Source organism: Lynx rufus, unplaced genomic scaffold, assembly GCF_022079265.1.
Source record: "Lynx rufus isolate CCGP_SWC_20201006 ecotype Redwood Valley unplaced genomic scaffold, mLynRuf1.p SCAF_3, whole genome shotgun sequence".
In the NCBI taxonomy this organism is placed as follows: Eukaryota; Metazoa; Chordata; class Mammalia; order Carnivora; family Felidae; genus Lynx; species Lynx rufus.
The window spans coordinates 93,650,741-93,671,804 of NW_025814845.1; positions in this window are offsets into that span (position 1 = coordinate 93,650,741).

The window sequence follows — 21,064 nt, forward strand, 5'->3', positions numbered from 1 at the left end:
ACAGTTTCCTAACAAAATTGGTTAAGGTTGTACGTAAGGAATGGCAATTTTTTTTTGGATTTATGAAATATTCCAACTAAGTGGCCAGTTGACCTATTCTAAGATGAAACTGTGAAACAGTGGACACCCTGAAAGACCAAGAAACAAGGAAAGGTATTTGCTTTCTGTCACAAATATATTCATTAGGTTAAGACACAGTTAGTAATGTATTTTCTGAGGTAAACCAGAAAGCTATCTTTCCAAGAAAAAGGACAGAGGAGCAAGACCATAGGTACATATAAATGCCTAAGGAGTGTAACTAAAGGGGATCCTGCATGGTAACTCAAAGCAACTCCCAGGGAAGGAGTAGATACACAGGTCTGAACAAAGCGCAAATGTGTACTGACTTGCAGGTGAGATTTTGGTCCTTGAATGTAAGATTATTTTCAAAAAGGCAAATATGATACAGCTATTACATTTAGCAGGCAAAATGCATTCTAGAATGTTTATTTTTTTTAATCTAGGCTTTTCTGTGAATCCCATCAAGTCCATAAAGAATTTTACTGATAACATAAACATATTCATTTAATTTTCTGCGTTAGTTGACTGCTGTCTGCATATGCATTCATTATTTTGCAAGCTACTTTCAGGGAAATTAGATTATTGCTGCCTAGATGGCTGTGTTTCTTCACATCTCAATATCCTTTCATTCTGTCCTATTTTCCTTGACCTTAGATCCCCTTCATTCTGAGAGAGGAGAGGCATGGACATAAAAAAAAGTAGTAAAGGTTGATAATAATATACAAATTTTGCCTGGACAAAAATAGGTGACAGTTTGGAAAGAACTCTGAGAAACAGGATAGGAATCATTTTGTCTTATGCTTGTTAAATGCCTATGAAAATCACTTCACCTGGAGATTGGTCACCCAGGATGGGCTCCACACCTTTCATGCAGCAGACCCTCAGGAAATACTAGGTCCACACAACAGGAGAGGACAAATTAATACAGTTTCTGGCATCATAGGAATGTATTCAATGTCCTTTATGGCAATAACACAAAATTATTAAAACTGGGGGGACTAACAGGGTTTTGTCTCTCTGTGGCATTCTCAGTATGATGCTCAAGTTAAGAGATTTACCACCTGTCATAATCTCCAGGATATTACATAGGTAATACCTGTCTTCTTTGATATTATTTGTTGAGCTCTCTTTCTTGCTATGATGACTAAAGAAATATATATACCTAAAATCTTATAATTGCATCCCATTATAAACTTTAGAACAGCTTAGACACCATATCTTGAGAGTAAACTAGAACCCCAAATTTCTAGCTGTTTTGAGTTAGAAACCAGGGGCAGAATGAAAGCTGGTTGGAAGCAGAGTACCTTTATTATTGGAAGCAAAGCTTAGTATTTTAGAGTCTCTCTTGCTTCTCATTGGCATTCTTTTTCTTGATGTTGGTGACTTGGAAACCTCGAAGTCTCAGTTAAAGTTGAAAAACCACAGACAATACACAGGAAGAAATGAAGAAGATAAAAAAATGGGAAGAAAACATTCTATACTCTTGAGACAAATATTGACCCTAGAAGGAAACAGAAACTGGCCATTGATTTGGGAATTGGGAGGAAAAAAGTGGTAAAGCTACTACTATAGTTAGGAAGAGAATTCCTTTTGTAATAGAAGGGTGAGAAGATGGAATAGAAGGAAACAACAGAAGTGAAGAATACCCTGGAATGTATGTGCTATCATCACAACAACAGATAGCCTTATAGTTGGAATGTTAATGGAAAATTCATTACACTGAATACTGTTTGCTATGCTCTTCCTGGATGAATGCATTCATTTGCTCATTCAACAACTCTATGAGAACTGAGAACTCGTATAGGGCAGTAACTCTGCTCTGTTCTGGGAATGCATTTGTGAATGAAAACCTTTCTTGCTTTCTTAGTGCCTGGAACCCAGTGCCTAGGTGAAGGTTGTCATTCCTATGAAAATAATTGGGCCAGTTAATCACGTTTCCCCTTGTATTGTGCCTGCATTTCAATCTCAACTCTGTAACTTACTACCTATGAGACCTTGACAATTAATATACTTACTGTCTCTGAGTGCTGGCTTTCCCATCCAATAAAAGGGTGTAAATAACAGGACCCATACCATGGATTTGAGTATTAGGCAAGATAATCCATAAATTTGAGCATCTTTTTATGGGTTTATTAGCCATTAACATTTTATTTTTTGTGGTATGCCTATTCTTTTCTCTTGTCAAATTTTTATTTGCCCAATCAATCCAGTCTGAGTTCCAAGTTGCAGTATTTTGTTATGCTGCTTGCATGTTTACCTTTCTCCTTTTCTAGGTGTGGCCTGACTGAGGGGAGGGGAGAATGAGGGTAACAGACACACTGTAATAATATATTATGTGGATTCCATCTTCTCTGGTGAGGTATATATTTTCTTCTATACTTATATCTGTATCTATACATCCTTATCTACATACATCTTCATCTAGGTCTATTTCTATCTATACATACATATATACACATATATGCATACATATAATTATTATTGTTATTTTTAATGAGAAGAAAGGAAAATAATTGTGGGTTTCATAGTAGGATGAATAAAAGACTTCTTCAGCTAGTCAGAAAAAGAGGAAAAGCCTGGAAGTAGGATCAACTGACAAACCCAAACACAACATTTGAAGTCATATGTCTTGTTACCCTATTATATACAATATCATTTATACAGATATTTATTTAAGTGAATGTGAAATGTAACAAGTAATTATGAAGTCTTGTCAATTTCTTGAAAATAGGAAATTAATGCAATGTAAAATGCATGTGCGCTCTACAGTTTTGTTTTCAATTGTTCAATGGAAGCAATTACAGAATGCACTTTATTTTAATTTAATGACTTTCTTACATACAGTATAAGAAGAAAACATTATAAAGTAATATTACATTTTGTCATTCATTGTCCTTGCTGTTTACATTTTGTCATCCTGCCCGGCTTGAATACTGATGTGAAGGAATTTGTTTCTCCTCCTTGGTCTAATGCATTGATACTAAGAGATTTAGGATATTATGTACTTAAAATAACAATCAAACATTTGTTACTTTGCATATATACCACACGAAACCAAATTTTGTTAATTATCTATTAACTTATTTCAAAGTAAGTACACAAAAATAATATGTAATATTTATAAAAATATGTAATTTTTGGTGGCAACTCCACCTTAGTTGCAGAATTAAAGCTTAAGTCCTTGCTAAATATCATATATATTTATGATATTTATTTAAATCTAGTCTTCTACCACAGAAAAAGACCTTTGTTATATTTAGGACAAGTTTTAAAGGCTCAGTAACATTTTGAATTTTCAGAACACAAAAACTAGTAATCTAAACCACAATTTTATTATTTCATCAAATCAGGTAAATAAAGAACATATTGCTATGACTAATTTACCCAACTCAGTGTTTAGACTTGGTAATTGAGTTCTTCTCAATAAATGTAGGAGTGCCTATAATATATTTATAGTGATTGAAACATTTAGAATGATGCATGCTTAGTTTATGAATATTCTACAATACGTAATAAACTTTTATTTATTTTTTTTAGCACTTCTCATCTGGAGGCCCAAGTTTTAGTCATTTCAGTATATTCCTTTAAAATATACACCTGGAACTCAGTAAATATGAGCACAGTTTAATCTCCCCTTTGGAGAAGCGTTTCATTCTTCTGATGCAACAAAGAAGCCTTAAAAATATAATGTCATCCCTCAGTATATAAGCATCTGGAAGGTGACTGAGTTTGTAAAAACTGCAGTAGATTTTTATTGTCTAGACTTATTACAAATTTATCAATCTAACATGCACTTATTGTTACTTAAATGAATCAATTGTGAAACTAAATTTTAAAAGTACCCTTAATTTTAGAGAGAAACCACACTCAATGAGCTGTAGATGACCATTAACAAGGGCATTTTTCCAAATGCTGTTTTGACAATGTGCTCATATTCCTTGACATCTCTTCAAGGTAACTTGTTTGCCTAAAGTTACTTTTAAAAAATAGATTTTTTTTCAAGTAATAAGCAGATATAGGGCATTCAGTGAATATGCAAATACCCTCTTTAAGATTTTACATCACTTGTATGCTACCAGGGTCTTAATTTTTATATTTATCTATGTCCGTACTGAATTATAATAACCATTTCACTTTATTCCTGGGGTGCCTTATTTAGTGTGCATTTTATTAAAAGTATCATTGCTGTTGCTGTATCAATTGCAAAAATTAAAGCTGACAGACATCTTGGCTAAAGGGCTTTTTACATATAAATTGTAAAATTGCATTTTGAGAAAACTTAGAGTGAAGTATCCATTCTAATAATTTGATATTTCTTAAAATCACAAATTGAGGTAACGTATTTTTTATCTTGTGACTAACTTCCAGGTGGCTCTTTTTATATGCCATTATATTATTACATGAATCCTATTTCTGGTTAAATTTGATTGCTTAAAATATTAGGTGTTGTGGTATCAGAGTTTAAAACATTTGATACTTACATAGGTAAGAATTACATAGAACACTCAATTTCCTCAATTAAATTGTGCAAAACCAGTTCGTTTAATGTGACAACTGTACCTGGTAAATTGGATCATATTTCTGTGTGTTAGATATCGGAACGGTGGGCGGGGGGCAGGTGGAGGATGTAGACCAGAACTTACAAATGGTACCAGTTACTGCAGATGCAATAAAGCTTTTTAAAAGGTACTGCAATGCTAAAACATGTTTTCTGTGTCATCTTAGCCTAGAAAAAATTGTTTTTACACTGACCACCTCCTATATCATGTTAGAGAAATTTTTGGACTCAAAATGATACTGATAGGCCATCAAATTCCTCCCTATCTTATGTGTATAAACACACATGTTCCTGTTGGAAAGAAATCCACTAAACATATATAATAACCATCTATTTCATGCCATTGAATTTCTTCTGTGAATTTTCTTCACTCCTGCCCTAATTCCTGTGTTCGCCCCTCACGTGCATACCCATTTCACTCAATTCAACAATTCAAAATTTGATTTAGAGGTATCTCTGCTGTAGGAATGTTCCCAAACCTTTGGACTGAATCGGGTCCCTTGTCACTTCTCCCATAGAAACCTGTGTCATTTTATCAGAATATTAATATTCTGTATTGAAACTGACTAGTAGTTTGTCTCTTCTCCCACTGGACCCTAAACATCTTGAAGGCAGAAACTCTTTCTCATTAACACCTAATCCTGAACTCTTTTAAGGGATCTGTAAATAGCTATTGAGTGAAGGAATGTTACTGGTGTATGTGAAGTTAGACTGAGGTTCAATCCATCTGAACCAATTTCAAGCACTTCTGACTTTGATTCTGGGAGGGTCTGATGTATAAAAAACACTTCAATTGATTCAAAAAAAGGGGATATTTTAGAATATCTGGCATTATAATACATACTTAAATTAATCATCTGGGAACAATCAGATCATATATATATAGTCTTGGACATTGGTAGATTAACATAAAGAATTTTAATTTTTGTGATTTTGGCCCAAGTCCATAGGGATTTTTTTGAAAGAAGTTCATAAGTACAGTTTTATCACTTACATTTATTTTTTTCTGATTAGGCAAGCTTAATGATATATTTTAAGAGCTGCCCAATTAATTTTAGTTTGTTCACTTTTATATTCTGGATGACAAATCAATATAAAAATAGGCTTACAGAATAAATTATTAAGTTAATATGGTAATGGTCATAAAGCAATTAGATATAGTTCTAATAAAGCACCATAGCCATATACATTTTTATTGCCTGTTATCTCATTATTTAAAATCATGGTTTATCAAGTGAAATACTTTTTTAAACTATTCTTTAACTAGATTATATTTAATCTTATGCATAACAATGTCTCCTGTTAAAGAAAAAGATACTATAGAAAGCAAATCTGAAAATGCCACTTACGTGGTCCTCAAATTCAATTCAAGTTTGTTTTAAAATAATTTAGTTTAGCAAATTTTCGTTGAGAACTTAATATTGTTCTGGCTCTCAGTCCAGGCTGACCACACATAAACAATTTCTAAACTTTCTTCCTACCACTGGGAGATGTCTACAATATCTTGACAATAATTTTATTTCTATAGTTAAAAGAAAATATGTTTACTTACAGATATACCACTTAGTATTTGTAATGAGACAATATGGAATGGCTGTAAGCTTTATAGAATGTGAGATTATCTCACAGATTGCAGCAGATTGGTGATGGAAATTGATCAAATGAATGAGTTCTTCCAGAAATGGGTCTTTCACTCATACTCTATTCACAAATTCACTCATACTCTATAAATCTTCCAGATATGTTCCTTTTTTATTCATACTTCATACTGCAGTTTCAATACCCTAAGTTTTTTCCTCAGTCACTAAACCTTGATGAAAGTTTGCTACGTATAATGTAATGAGATATTTAACAAATTTGAACTACATTAAATTTAAAAAATCTAAGATTAAATGAGCCTACCCCTGGAAGTGTATGAGAAGCTCATTATGTCCCCCAGGAGGATGTAAAGAAATGAATCCATATGAACCTAAATTACCTAAATTGTGTGAATTTTTATTAATTTAAAAGACTGTGTTCAACCTTTCTTTGAAGTTCTTAACATTGTAATAAAAATGATATATGGATCTATGAGGAGAAGAAATAAAATTATCATGATTTTTCTATTAAAAAATTTTTATATAAGAAACTCAAAAAAATCAACCACAAATCAATTAAAATTTTTGGAAAACCATCCTATTGTACCAACGCAAAATAATTAAAGGATCCCCATAGCTGTTCTATGGAAACAATAGTTTTCCCACAATGAAAACTAACACTTTAGAAATGATAATGGGGAAAATGTTGCCCTATGCACAATACGAGCTAGATTATCAAATCTGGAGATAGTTGAGGATTGATATTAAGACATCTCCAAAATTTTACTTTATACATATAACTGAGCCATCCAGGAACCCCTAAAGATGTATTTCTAATTATGTATTATGTATTTAAGTTTTATTTTTTGTATACACAATATTTTTTATGGAAAAACTAAGTAATTTAATGATATTTTAAATTATATTTATGTCTAATTCAATTCCATTCAAAGATTAACATGTTTATATGCTTGACATAATAAGATTAATATATGTAAGATTATATATATAATATTATATTATATATATATATATAAGATTAATATATAAAATATAACATAATAAGATTAACATGTTTATATGCTTGACAAGATTGTATTAAAATTGTGTTGGACAGTAAACAAGCAAAAAGAGACATAGCACTTTTGAAAATCAAGAATAATTCCAATAATATAAAGTAAAGAGGGATCAAAAAAAAGTTCGATAGTAGCACAGTAATATTTCTACAGAAGTGAATAGCACTACAGGGGAAGCGAAGGAGAGACATTTAGACAATTAGTATCACTTGACATGTGGGCAGTGGCTTATTATGGGATAAAGAGGCACCATCATTCCTCTAGCAGAAAAAATTAGTGTAAGTCATGTTAATATTTGGTATAGCCTCTTTGTGAAATAAAATAACTCTAATACATATAGTATAATGTGCTTGCAACTATTTTTAAACTATGAATAGAAACTAATTGGTTTAATGAAATTGGTATTTTCTGTAACCATACAGCTGCAAAATAGGGTCCATATACATAAATGTAACCAAAATTAAAGACGTGTTTCTTTTTGTTGTTATTTATTTATTTATTTGGGGGGGGGAGAGAGAGAGAGAGAGAGAGAGAACTCCAAGCTGGCTCCGAGTTGTCAGCACCTAGCCCAACATAAGGCTTGATCTCAAGAACCTGGAGATTATGACCTGAGCTGAAATCAAGAGTCAGATGTTTAACCTACTGAGCCACCCAGGAGTCCTTAAAGATGTATTTCTAATTGTATATGGCTCCTCCAGTAATACATAACACATGGACAAAAAAAAAAAAAAAAAAAAAGGAAAGAAAGAAAGAAAGACCACCACTTTTTGTTATATGTTTGAGTGTCATAGACAACATTTTTTGTTATATATTTCGGTTTATAGGTTTTCATAAAAGTGGTACTTTGTGGGGGCGTGTGGGTGGCTCAGTCAGTTAAGCGTCTGACTTGGGCTTGGGTTATGATCTCACTGTTCCTGAGTTTGAGCCCCATTGGGCTCTGCCCTCTCTCTGTCTCTCTCTCTCTCTCTCTCTCTCTCTCTCTCTCAAAAATAAATAAACATTAAAAAACAATAAAAGTCGTGCTTTGCATACTGTTACCAATAGAATGTGTTAAAGTTTGCCTTCTTTTTACTAGACCCAAGTTTCTTGTTCCTTTATGGAGCTCTGCAATGATCATTTTGATAAAAAATACAATACCAATTGCCCAAACTAACTTTAGCTTCACTTACTTGTTTTTTTAAAAAAACTTTAAACATATTAAGAAGGGAAACAGGAAATTTTTAGCAGCTTTCCATTTGTATGTTTAACTTGTTTCATTTACATTCAAAATCCTTTTAAATTAAATGATCAATTGTTAAATGATGAGTCGATATTTATGTCTAGGTAATAACTATCACACATATCAACTAAAATGAATGTCATCTGCTTAATCAGGCAAAGGCTATGTTTAGTTTTTTCTATTTTTAAAGTTGTTTTACCAATGAATTCAATGATTTGAATTCTTTTCCTTTCCTTCTATAAATCGGATACCAAGACATATATAGCAGAACTACAACCTTTGGGAAAATTAATTAGTATCAGTGTACCTGATGGTAAGCAAAGGGTCACATTTCCAACTTTCTTTGGTTTCCTATTAGCATGGTAAATAAATAGCAGCAACAACAAAAACAATTCTTTACTAGAATTTAACAATTGAAAAAAAGTAAAGCATTTATTTTGTAGCCTTCTTCTGGGTTTCTTGCCTTGGACTCTTTGAAATACAAATTACACCCTTTGAGTTCCTGGGTGCTCTTCTCCTCCAGGCTTCCTGATCCATAAGAAGTAAGAAGCCTCTGCCACAGCCTCGCGAGTCTTACCACTGGCACTATTGCTCTGGTGTTATTCTGAAGAATTAGGTTCATTTGTGTGGCTTTCCTTGTTTTCCTTGGGTTAGTCATGATACAGGCTTTCTAAGATCGGTACCTTAATGTAGTCTTTTTTAGTGTGCCCCACAAAACCATTTCTCGTGGTGCTCATGCTAGTGAATTCAATACAGCTTTTCTTGTTTGATGTCTCTGTGAATCCCTGGATTTCTGTGATTCTGATGGCATAGATCTTAGTTGTAAAGGAGGCTGGAAAACAATGCATTCAACACCCTCTCTGAAGCAGTGGAGAGGTCTGCAATAAATCCACAGAACTTATTGCTCCAGCTTTGAGCTTTAAAAAGACCAATTTACTTTCCTTTCTGTAGGGTCTAATTCATTAGACTCCTGCTATAAAACTTTTTATTGGAGAAGTTGAATCATAAAGTCAACCAGAAAGAAAAGATTTGGCGATAAGTGGTGTAAGTGTCATAATGTGAAGAATAAAATGCTACAGACAAAATAAAAGTATTTATTTACTGCTTTTAGAAGTGAAACAGCTTGAAAAAGATAATACTGCATTCCTAGTGATGATAAATTTAAGTTTTGCAAACTTCACAATGGTATGGCACAGTCAAATGCTTACTGTATTGAAGACATGATTACTCTATGTGTATTACTGTAATGCACGTAAACAGACACGCACAACATACACACACAAATACACACATAATATATATGTATGCATTTGTATATGGTTGTGTGTATATATGGGTATATATTTTCTACACATATATACATACTATATAAATATTATATAAAATTTGTGTGCTGTTCATTGGCAAACATGCCATAATGTATTTATTTATGTGTGTTCTCTTGGCTAGGGTAGATGGCTTGATTTGGAAATGAGAACAATTGTTCCCCTTTTACAGAAATTGGGAATAGATAGAAGTCTCCTGCTCACATGCTTCTTTATTCATCTATAGATAAGATTAAGACCTGTTTAGCTGCATTATTCAAACCATAAAAGACTCTTAAAAACTGATAATAAACTGAGGGTTTATGGGGGGGGAGGGGGGGGAAAGTGGGTGATGGGCATTGAGGAGGGCACCTGTTGGGATGAGCACTGGGTGTTGTATGGAAACCGATTTGACAATAAGTTTCATATTAAAAAAGCAAAACAAAACAATAAAATAATAAAATATATAAAATAACAAATTAAATAAGTAAATAAATACAAAACTTCCTACACAGATAGGCAACCAATTAACCAAATGTTAACTGTCATTCCTCATCAAATGTTATATCCTCCCTCTCTTTTCTTTTACTATTAAATATTATCCTCTTCAGAATTAGAAAGGAACATAAGGCTAGAATTTCAGATTTAATTTATAACTTCCCTTTAAAATTCTAATTCAGTCTATTCTTGAACTTTTAGAAATATGTGCAAGTTACATATTACATCTTCCAGGCAGCTCATTCCACATGCCCTATTTATTAGAAACATACTTTTTCTATTAAAAATAAATTTACCTTTTTATGACTTCTTTTTTTGTAATAAGTTCGTGAAACCTATTTGTACTCTAGCTAACTCCTCATTTTCCTTGTTCACACCCAAACTTCCATCAAAACATTCTATTTCTCCATGTGCTCTTGATGTTATGGGCTTATGTTTCTTTATCACCTTTTTTTTCTTTTCATTTTTTTACTAATATTTACTGAGGGCTTAATACAAAGTCTCAGGAACTCCAGGTATAGGGAATACCACAGGGAACAAAAGAGAACGCTTTTCTCATGGAGCTTATAATATTGTCTATAATTTCCCTACAATATAGGGAAAGCAGACAAATGAACAGACAAATCATTCAGGTATCAGTTGGTGATAAATGGCAAGGAAGAATCAAGAAAGGAAAGTAGACGGGAAAATGATGGTGTGGGGGTCTGGAAAGACTTGTCTGATAAGGTGATATTTAAGCAAAGAGTTGAATGAAAGGGAGTGTGAGGAATGCAGATGTTCAGGGAACAGAGAGTGTGAAGGCTCTTCTGTAGTCTGGCATGTTCACAGGTCAGTTAGGAAGCTTATGTGGCCTGAAGAGGGAGAAGTGATAGTAAAGTTGGTTGAAAAATTGCTCTGACTGGTATGGAAAATAGCTGTAGGAGCTCAAATCCATAGTAGGAAATGCTATTAGTCCCTCTGTAAAAGATAATGGGGGCTCAAATTAGGGCACTAGGGTTGGATGTGATAAAATGTTCTCAGAACCGGAATAGTTTTGAAGATAAAACTGACAAGAGGTATTGATACATGAAGGTTGTGAGAACAAAGAAGGGAGTCATAGTTGACTACAGTTTTTACACTGAGCAAATGAAATTTCCCTTTCTGTAAATGGGTAGTCTATTTTTCTTATAATGGGAAAACAGTCCACTTGGCTATCATATCTTCACACATCACCCTCTCATAGTACGAAGTTCACTTGAGAATTTCCATGTCTCGGGTATGATCTGTTTAGCACAAAATAAATCAAAACAGTCAACTTTCATAATCTAGATTTACTATTTTTTCACTCACATGTTCTAAATACAACATTTTTAAAAGTTTTACTTATTTATTTTGAGAGAGAGCACGCACGAGTGGGGCAGGGGCAGAAAAAATGAAAGACAGAATCCCAAGCAGGCTCTGTGTTGTCAGCGCAGAGCCTGATGCAGGGTTCAATCTCATGAACCCCAAAATTATGACCTGAGCTGAAACCAACAGTCAGATGCTTAACCAAGTGAGTCACTCGGGCACCCCAAAATATACTATTTTTAATGGGCACAAATATTACATCACCATTTGTAGATGTTCACTATGTTTCATATTGAGTTTACCATTAAATTAAGTCCTGGTGTCCCTTTCATCCCCAATCTGTGTGGCGGGTGCTAGATCATTGTTTACCAAATATGTCTCCGATTTTTCTTTGCAAACCAGTCAACTACAGTTCCCAGCCTATCTGGTAGTGAGGACTGGTCATATGACTGAGTTCTGGCTAATGGAATATAGACAGATATGATGAATATACCTTCTAAGCTTGGCTTTCAAAAAATCTCTCACTTAGAAAGTGTCCACTCTTGGGTGCCTGGGTGACTCAGTTGGTTAAGCATTTGGTTTTGGCTCAATCATGATCTCGTAGTCCTTGGGTTCAAGCCCCTCACTGACAACGCGGAGCCTGCTTGGTATTTTCTCTTCCTTTGTCTTTGGTCCTCCCCCACTCATTCTCTAAATAAATAAATAAATAAACTAACTAACTTTTTTAAAAAGTCCCCACTTTGTCTTACCCTTGCTGTGTTCTGAAAATTGACAAAAAACAATTTTTGGTTTTACAGTCAAGAAGACAGATTTTCTGTGTGAAAGACAACACTCCCCCCCCCCCCGGCCACTATTTAAAGTGTTTATGAGCAAAAAATGAATTTTTATTTTATGATACTACTAAGAATTGGGTGTTAACCTATTACAGTAGCTAGTAGCACCTTAATTAACTTTAATATTGGTAATTCAAGAAGTGAAGTTATTATAAAGATAAACAAAAATTTGTGACGTTGACCAGCAGTGTGGGTAGATGTTAAGGAGAAAACAGTTATAAGATATTGGATAAGAGTGGCAAAATATTTGGTAGAACTGTCATGCATGATAACTTGAAAGACAGATCAGATGCTTCCAAGACTATATTGTTACCTGGAGAAATTTTGAAATAGAATGCTTTTCATTTGTAATAGAAAATATTAGAAAGAAGAGATGAACTCAGTCAAGAATTAGTTGGTTTGTAGGCAAACATAAAATGAAATGGACTGCGGATATTTGAATCCTCAAAAGTTTGAAAAATCCAAATTCTCCTAAACCTGAGACTATGAGGAAGATTGAAAGATTTGTAACTGAAGATTTCCAGTTACAAAGACCCATTGCAGTCAGCCCCTTGATAAAAGTGAGACTGAATATTACCTTTCCACTTAAGCCTAATTGCTCTATGAGAGCTGCCATAATTGAGGGAGGAAGGGAGGGATGGAGGAAGGGTCAAAGAGAGAGAGAGAGAGAGAGAGACTAAGATAGGAGTAGAGAGAATGAGAGATAATTGGGGCAAGAAAATGAGGGAATAAAGCAGATTTGAGTACTAGTTCTAGGAAAGAATTTTGGTGACAATCACTGGCAACATGGAACTGAGTCGAAAGAAAATAACTAGGTTAGATACCTACTAAGTTTTGAGGGAAGTATATTGGCAAAGAAATCATGAGTCCAAATTTTTGAGAAAAAAAAGGGGATGGGAGCCATCAGGGTGGAAAAAAATGATTTAGACTGATCCTGTGAGTGGGAAACATTAGGCTTTAATCAAGAAAAAAATAATTCCCACTTCCAGGCATCCCTGTCTTCCAAGCAGAAATGCAAAATGATTGCCATATATTGACAGCCATATGTCTCCTATTCTTTCCATTTTCAAATGGGATTGTTTATTGTGGTTTGTACGCCCAGGGCCCATCATTGTATTTCTGTCTGTGATGAAAGAAGATGACTTATACACACAGATTGTCAGACCATGAGAGCCATGTCTGGACCTGTTGAAGAGGCTGACAGAAAGCTCAGAGATTCTCCACATTGAGCTGAATGAAGTGACCAGATAAGACTTTGTGTTTACCCTCACTTGAGGATGGGTGAATGTCTTCCAATGTGTAAGAGTAAGAATGTGATGGATATTTGGTGACTGGAAGGGTGAACTACAACAAAGAATGTCTATTCTATTTAAAAAACCTATTTCCCTCTCCTCTTGGCATATACCTCAACATTTCCCAAACTCCCTTCAGTAAAATTTGGGATTGTGACTAAATTGTGGCCACTTTGATATGTACTAGAATGTTATATATTATTCTGAATCTCTAATTCTAAATGATTTTGAATTTCACTTCCTCTGTTTTGCAGCCAAGATGTCCAAAGTCTATAGTGACAAGGGAAGTCATATTTGTGTTTAAAGATGTCAAATTTAGAACAGACTAGATTTCTGAAAGACAACATGGAACAAGATTTCCTCCCCTACCCATTCTACCCATTCTCCCTCCCCACTGATTGGGTTTTATGTAAGTGCAAAATAAAATTATATTGTATTGGTTTATTAAGCTTCCACAATTTCACTATTATAGCACATTAGTTTGAGAAACCTTAACTAAAACCACATGTATGGACGAGTTGGGTTCTTGGTTCCTAAGACTAGGATTCATGCTGAATCAAGATCACAACACTGCTTGCTGAGGTTTATATCTCTTCCAATTTTATCCCATATCTGGTTATCTTAACGATAAACTTCAGAATCTAGATGGCTGGGAATAGGAAAATAGTTGGCTGTGCATCCTAGGGAACTTAAAAGTATGTGCCCCATCTAAAACAAAACAAAACAAAACAAAACAAATAAAATAAAATAAAATAAAACCTATTTGCTGGTATCTTCAAAGACTGTGAAGTTGGGATCTTTGATTTATAACTTCATCTGAATATTTTTATGCAAATTTTCTTGGACAAAACTGAGGAGTGAGCCACTAAAATTTTCTTTTTAGGCAGACATTTATTCGTTAAAAATATTCTTTGACTATGCTTCTCCAACTATTTGCTGATTTATTAAACTTCATTAGTTTAAAGTTCATACGGCTCTTGGTTGTTCACCTAAAGAAAAAGAAACATTGTACCTTAACTGCTGAGATCTAGACAGTTTACTTAAATCCATGTATTTGGGGCTTCAAAAGTTGAAATATCTGAGTTCTTCCAAACTTCAAAAAATGTTATCTGAAGACCATTTGTATTTGGATCACATGAGGAATTTGGATATTCTATCTCCTTTTAATTTATGTACTGACAATGAGTTTTCTGCAGAATACTTCTGACAAATTTAGCTGCAAACACTGAATTCAGAATCTTGCCCATTGGTAAATTGTTAAGTTCAATGGTTTATGTTTCACAGAATACACTTTTTTTAACCCCATTAAAGATATAGGTTGAAAAATATTGTTTGATATTTTCCACTCTCCAGTCTTCTGGCACATATCTTTTTTTCATTATTATTGTTCCTCAATAAGAATGCCTAAATATTATTTTTTTATACATATGATGATCTACTTTGCACATTCTCTTAGTGTTCTGACTAAATCTATCCCTCCCTGGAGACTTGAGTTTAATGAGAAAATTTCAGGTTTCTATTATAATTTCTTTATTCATCAATCTTAGACGTTAGTTTCACTTGTCAGCACTCTATCTTTAGGTTCCTATCCTCAATTCTTTCTTAATACAGGAAGAAATGAGCCTCATAAGAATTCTATAATTTGGTCAAGCACATGAAATTGACAGAACTAGAATGGTAAAACGTGGAGATATTGCAATTGATATTATTGCCTTGTTACTATCTACCTCTTGTGTTTGTAGACTCTTGTTTCTAAATATGCTTACTTTTACATGCCATTAATTTTATATGAAGCCAGATTTTTGGGAACATATTTTTTTAAGGAAAAGGGGGGAATTTAATCATTATTTACAGGACACTGCAAGATACAAGATTCCACATAGAAATAAGAAACCCACTGAGAGGAGAAGCTTCATACAGTTTGTACAGTTTGGAACTGTTCAAGTATAGTTTCCCTTGTAGAAAGTGCTACAATAACAAAACACATTTAAAAAGAGTTCTTCATAGAGAAACAGAAAGATAAACTTATACCAAACATAGTACACAACAAACAACTTTATTCCTCAGCTATACAATCTAAAAGTTAAAGGTCCCGGGAGTACCATCCCAAACTTGGAATGTAATAGCCTTTAGAGGTAGTTTCTGGCACATTTTGATCTTCTTCTTCCTCTACAGAGGAATACTTCTCAATCAAGTTTAATGAAGCTTTGCACACAGACACATTCATGGTTTTGTAGGGCTTCAATTTTGTCAAACCTCCACTTTCTTCAATCATTATACAGAATTTTTCAGTTTCACCTAGTTTCTCAGCAGCCTGAAAGATCTTTGAAATGACATCCAGAATAACCAGAATAGTATTGGTATTTTTTGCAGTTAAGAGGTTCATCAATGGTTCTATTATGCCATAATGAACAAGGTACACAATCTGTTCAACCGTTCCACCACATGTATACTTGTTCACAGCCCATATAGCTTCCTTTTGTGTCTTGAAGTCTGCCTTAGAGAGAACACCAATGAGGAATGGAACTAATCTATGATTCACAACTTGCTGTATCTGGTCCTGGTGACCAGCTGTGATGTTTGATGTTGTCCATGTAGCTTCCTTCTGAATGTTAGTTTTGGGGTTTGTTAGCGGGCTGGGAAAGACCTCACGTGCTCCTGCATCTACTATAACCTGAGTCTGTCCACCTGGGAGAACATATTTTTTTTAATGTATTGTGCATTTAGAAAAAGATACGTACAAAGTAACTAATAACAGTAAACACTCTTATAGTGGTTGATCTGCTCCAACTACTGTTCTAGTGCTTTTATGTATTTTAACTCATATAATCCTCATAATAACCTCAAAGGGTAGGCATTATTATTATTTGCATTGTGAAGATGAGGAAATTATAGCACAGTGAGTGTAAGTAATGTGCCCAAGGAACCTCACACAATGAGTAAGTGGTATTGTCACATTTTGAGCCGTGACTCTGGTCCAGACATCCCTGCATCACAGTATGCATGGTACTTCTTCAGGTTGAAATAGTTTAAAATAGTTTGATAGATATTGTTATGGAAATCACAATGGGTTCATATGATTCATTCATTTCAGAGAATAGCATACAAACTGTTCAATGCTTGCTTTATCATTTACATTGGTTGAAGGTGGCTGGGGGAGGAGGTGGTTGGCGTCTATTTGTATTGTATGTGTGTTACCTGTGATAAAGGCATAACTTCTTGTTAACTTAAGTCTATTCTCATATTTCTTTTCAGCTTTGCCATTTTCCTAAAATGAGATCTAAGTATCTTCAGGATCTTGTCTGTGGATAACATTATTTATCTCTTTAGTACATAACTAACTATAGGTTTACATATGCTTGATTTTATCAAGTGGTTAAAAGCTTTTGGATGACTGTAATTTGCAGGCAACATCCTGGGAACATGCAAGAGAGAATTACAGTTGACCTGGGCCTTGATTTAAACCTGGGATACTTGGGTGGCTCAGATGGTTAAGCATCCAACTTCGGCTCAGGTCATGATCTCTCATTTCATGAGTTCTAGCCCCACGTTCTGCTGTCAGTGTAGAGCCTGCTTCGGATTCTCTGTCCCTCTCTTTCTCTGCTCCTCCCCAGCTCACGCTTTCTTTCTTAAAAATAAATAAACAACAAAAAAAAACTAAAACAAAACAAGACAAAACCGAAAACAATTGACTTGCACATGTGAGAGTTTAGTATATAGACTTTGGTACCTGAAGGTACAGAGAGAAAAACATGTCTACGTTTTCACCCTGTAGAGTGTAGGCAGTTTATTTTATTTTATTTATTTATTTTTAATTTTTTAATGTTTATTTATTTTTGAGAGAGAGAGCGTGAGCAAGGAAGGGGCAAAGAGAGAGGGAGACACAGAATCCGAAGCAGGTTCCAGGCTCTGATCTGTCATCACAGAGCCTGAGGTGGGGATCAAACTCACGAACCACAAGGTCATGACCTGAGCTGAAGGCGGATGCTCAACTGACTGAGCCACCCAGGTGCCCTGAAAGTTTATTTTAGATGTGGTAGACAAACCAAAGTCTGTTGGTTTTGAACCTCAAAGGGTAAGTGGGTTACAATAAACCCACCACTCCCAAAACTTTCTACCATGTACTACTCTTTGACTTTTGACACATCTTCATCAGGAAACAAAATAAAGGAAACAAATACGTCAGTGTGGGTTGTTCCCTGCACCATGTTGCCACCTGTTACTCCAGGTCAAAAGCAGTTAAAACTTATTCCTGCTTTTTTGAAAACACTGTTGACAGGTACACAACCCATAGCAATTTTTCTCTTTTACACCAACTCATGTGATCTAGAAATAGTCGTTGGTGGTCACAAGAATGCAGTCATGGTTCTCTTGCATCCTCACAAATTGGTTCCTAGTTTCTCTTTTCTGCTGTATATTCTTACCTTGAGTGTCTTATTTCTGGCCTACCATTTAGATTTCTGAAAAGACTTCTAAGATTTACAGTAATCAAAATGGAGTCTTAAATAATTAAGAATATCCTGGGAATAAGTGTGCTTATTAAATGGAGATGTTTTCATACTAGTTGAATTAAGAAAGAAAGTGCCCATGTTTTGGACATGACAATTACACCCACCGTTTCTTGGACATTGTTTCCACAAACATTTTATGTGTCTCATCAAACAATTACATTGTTCTTTTTGTCAGGACGAGAAAAAACCTTTACAACTCAAGGGTTTCACTAATCAATATCAAGTCAATGCTCTCCTATCCGCTTCAACATGGTGAATTCTTTTCAGTTCTAAGCCTTGCACTTCACCTCCTAAATTGCATTGTAGACAGGCAGCTCTTAGCTTTGTCCTGATTATAAACAAACATTTTTAGGGGGCAATACTGTGAGATATTTAGACCAATATGAACGAACAGCAGTCAATGTGGCTTAATTCCTACTATGTCTAGGGATGCTTAATTTGGTCTGTTTGGTGCTCTTATTTATAAGATTAGATGACTTAGATGTACAACCATACAGACTCTTAGAGAACAGTCAATACTTTTAAGCCCAAACAGTCTTAAAAATGTGTATCTTGGTGCTATGATTGAGAGTATAACTTTATATTTACATTTTATGCTTACAAATTGAAGTCCAGTTTCCTGCCCTTGTAAAGATATAAGGTAATACATATATTCATCTAACAATTACTTATTTTGTGCCAGATACTGTATTATGCATGAGAGTTACAAAAATGAAAAGATATTTCCCATTTTGGCAACTTACAGTTTAGCATGTAGATGAGATATATGAAAAATTACCATGCAATATAGGTGCAATAATAATGGTGTAATATGATTAGTAAGCTAGTTGCTGCCATTATAACTCTAAATATGTTATCATCATACCCCAGATATTCATGGCCTAATGCCAAGGGAACTGGAAGATTTCTGGTACAACTTAAAGCCAGAGACCCAAAGTTGAGAGGATTGATATTTATGTGAGTTAGATACAAAGAACTTAGGAAGCAAAAGGGAGTGGATTTTCATGGCCAGTTTGATTGAGATTCAAAGTGTTACTGTGTTAGTAAATCAGCAATGCCAATTCATACAGGAGACCAGTTGAGGAAGGGAAAAAGTGTTCTAGGCAGCAGCATGTACAAGGGCTTAGAAATGTAAAAATCACAAGGTAATTGGAGAACAGCAACTATAGCATTGTCCCCTTACCTGCAAGAGATAGTTTCCAAGCCCCTCAGCAGATGTCTGAAACTGTGGACTCTATACATACTATGTTTTTTCCTACACATACATACATATAATAAAGTTTAATCTATAGATTTATAATTTAATTATAATTTATAATTTATAAATTAAGCAGGGTAAGATATTAACAATAATAATAATAAAATAGAACAGTTATAACACTATACTATAATAAAAGTTATGTGAATGTGGTTTCTCTCTCGCAAAATATCTTAATGTATTATACTCACTTTCTTGTGATGATGTGACATGATGAAATGCCTATGTGATGAGATCAAGCGAGGTGAAAGACAGGCATGGTAATATAGCATTAAGCTACTATTATGTATTTAAGTTCAAGTTAGTAAACATGAAGTGTAGTATTGGTTTCAAGAGTAGAAGCCAGTGATTGATCATTTACACATAACACCCAGTGCTCATCCCACCAAGTGCCCTCCTTAATGCCCATCACCCATTTAGCCCATCCCCCACCCATCCACCCGCCCTCCAGCAACCCTCAGTTTATTCTCTGTATGTAAGACCTCTAGGCTACTATTGATTGACTTTTTGATAGCCAAAGTTTACTCTCTTAACTTCCTGGTTATACTTTTTATATGTCTGGAATTTAGGGAATATGTATAAGATAAGAGATAGGAAGATAGAAGAAGCTAGGATGATAAAGGAAAGGAAAAAGAACCATCTATTGATTAAAACCTTAGGGGAGCCTGAGTGGCTCATTCCGTTAAGCGTCTGACTTCTGCTCAGGTCATGATCTCGTGGTCCGGGAGTTCAAGCCCCGCATCAGGCTCTGAGCTGTCAGCACAGCTCAGAGCCTGGAGCCTGCTTCAGATTCTGTGTCTTCCTCTTTCTCTGCCCATCCTCTCTTCACACACACACACTCTCTCTCTCTCAAAAAATAAATAAACATAAAAAAATAAATAAAACCTTAGATTTTAGAGGAGAAACAACATTACTCTAGTTGCCATACCAGTAGTAGTATTTATTCTGAAGAAGAACCAAAGATACTATATCTGTTATTTCACAATTTCAATAAATGCAGAGCTCTCTTTCTGCTTTTCCCATCCACCTCACTGGCTCACACACACACACACAAATGTTCATTTGCATATATATACACATACTGGGTGCATATATGTACCCATGGCTACATTGTGTTCCTGTAGTTGAGATAAAATCCTAAATGGGAGAGTACTGGATTTCTTTCTTTTCAAAAGTTGGCCAACATTATTTTGAGTTACCTCCATCAAGCAAATGGCTAATATATATTCTAGCCACCAAAAACAGACTTTTAAAATATTATTCCACTATAAATTGTTTCCGTAACTGAAAATAAATCAATTATTCACGGCAAAGGGGACACTTTATGTCATATTAAAACAGTGAGATAGAAGAACAAAAACTACATAAGGTAAAAATAAATGAATTTGTTGAAATCGAGGCAAATAAAATCTCTAAATGGAATAAGAGTATTTTTTTTAGAAAAAATACAGTAATAAAAGGACTGTAGATTTTTCTCACTTGCATTCTTCCTTGTTGCTTATTCAGTTCTTTGGCAGCCATTGTTAAATACATGCAAAATTTGGTTTTGGAT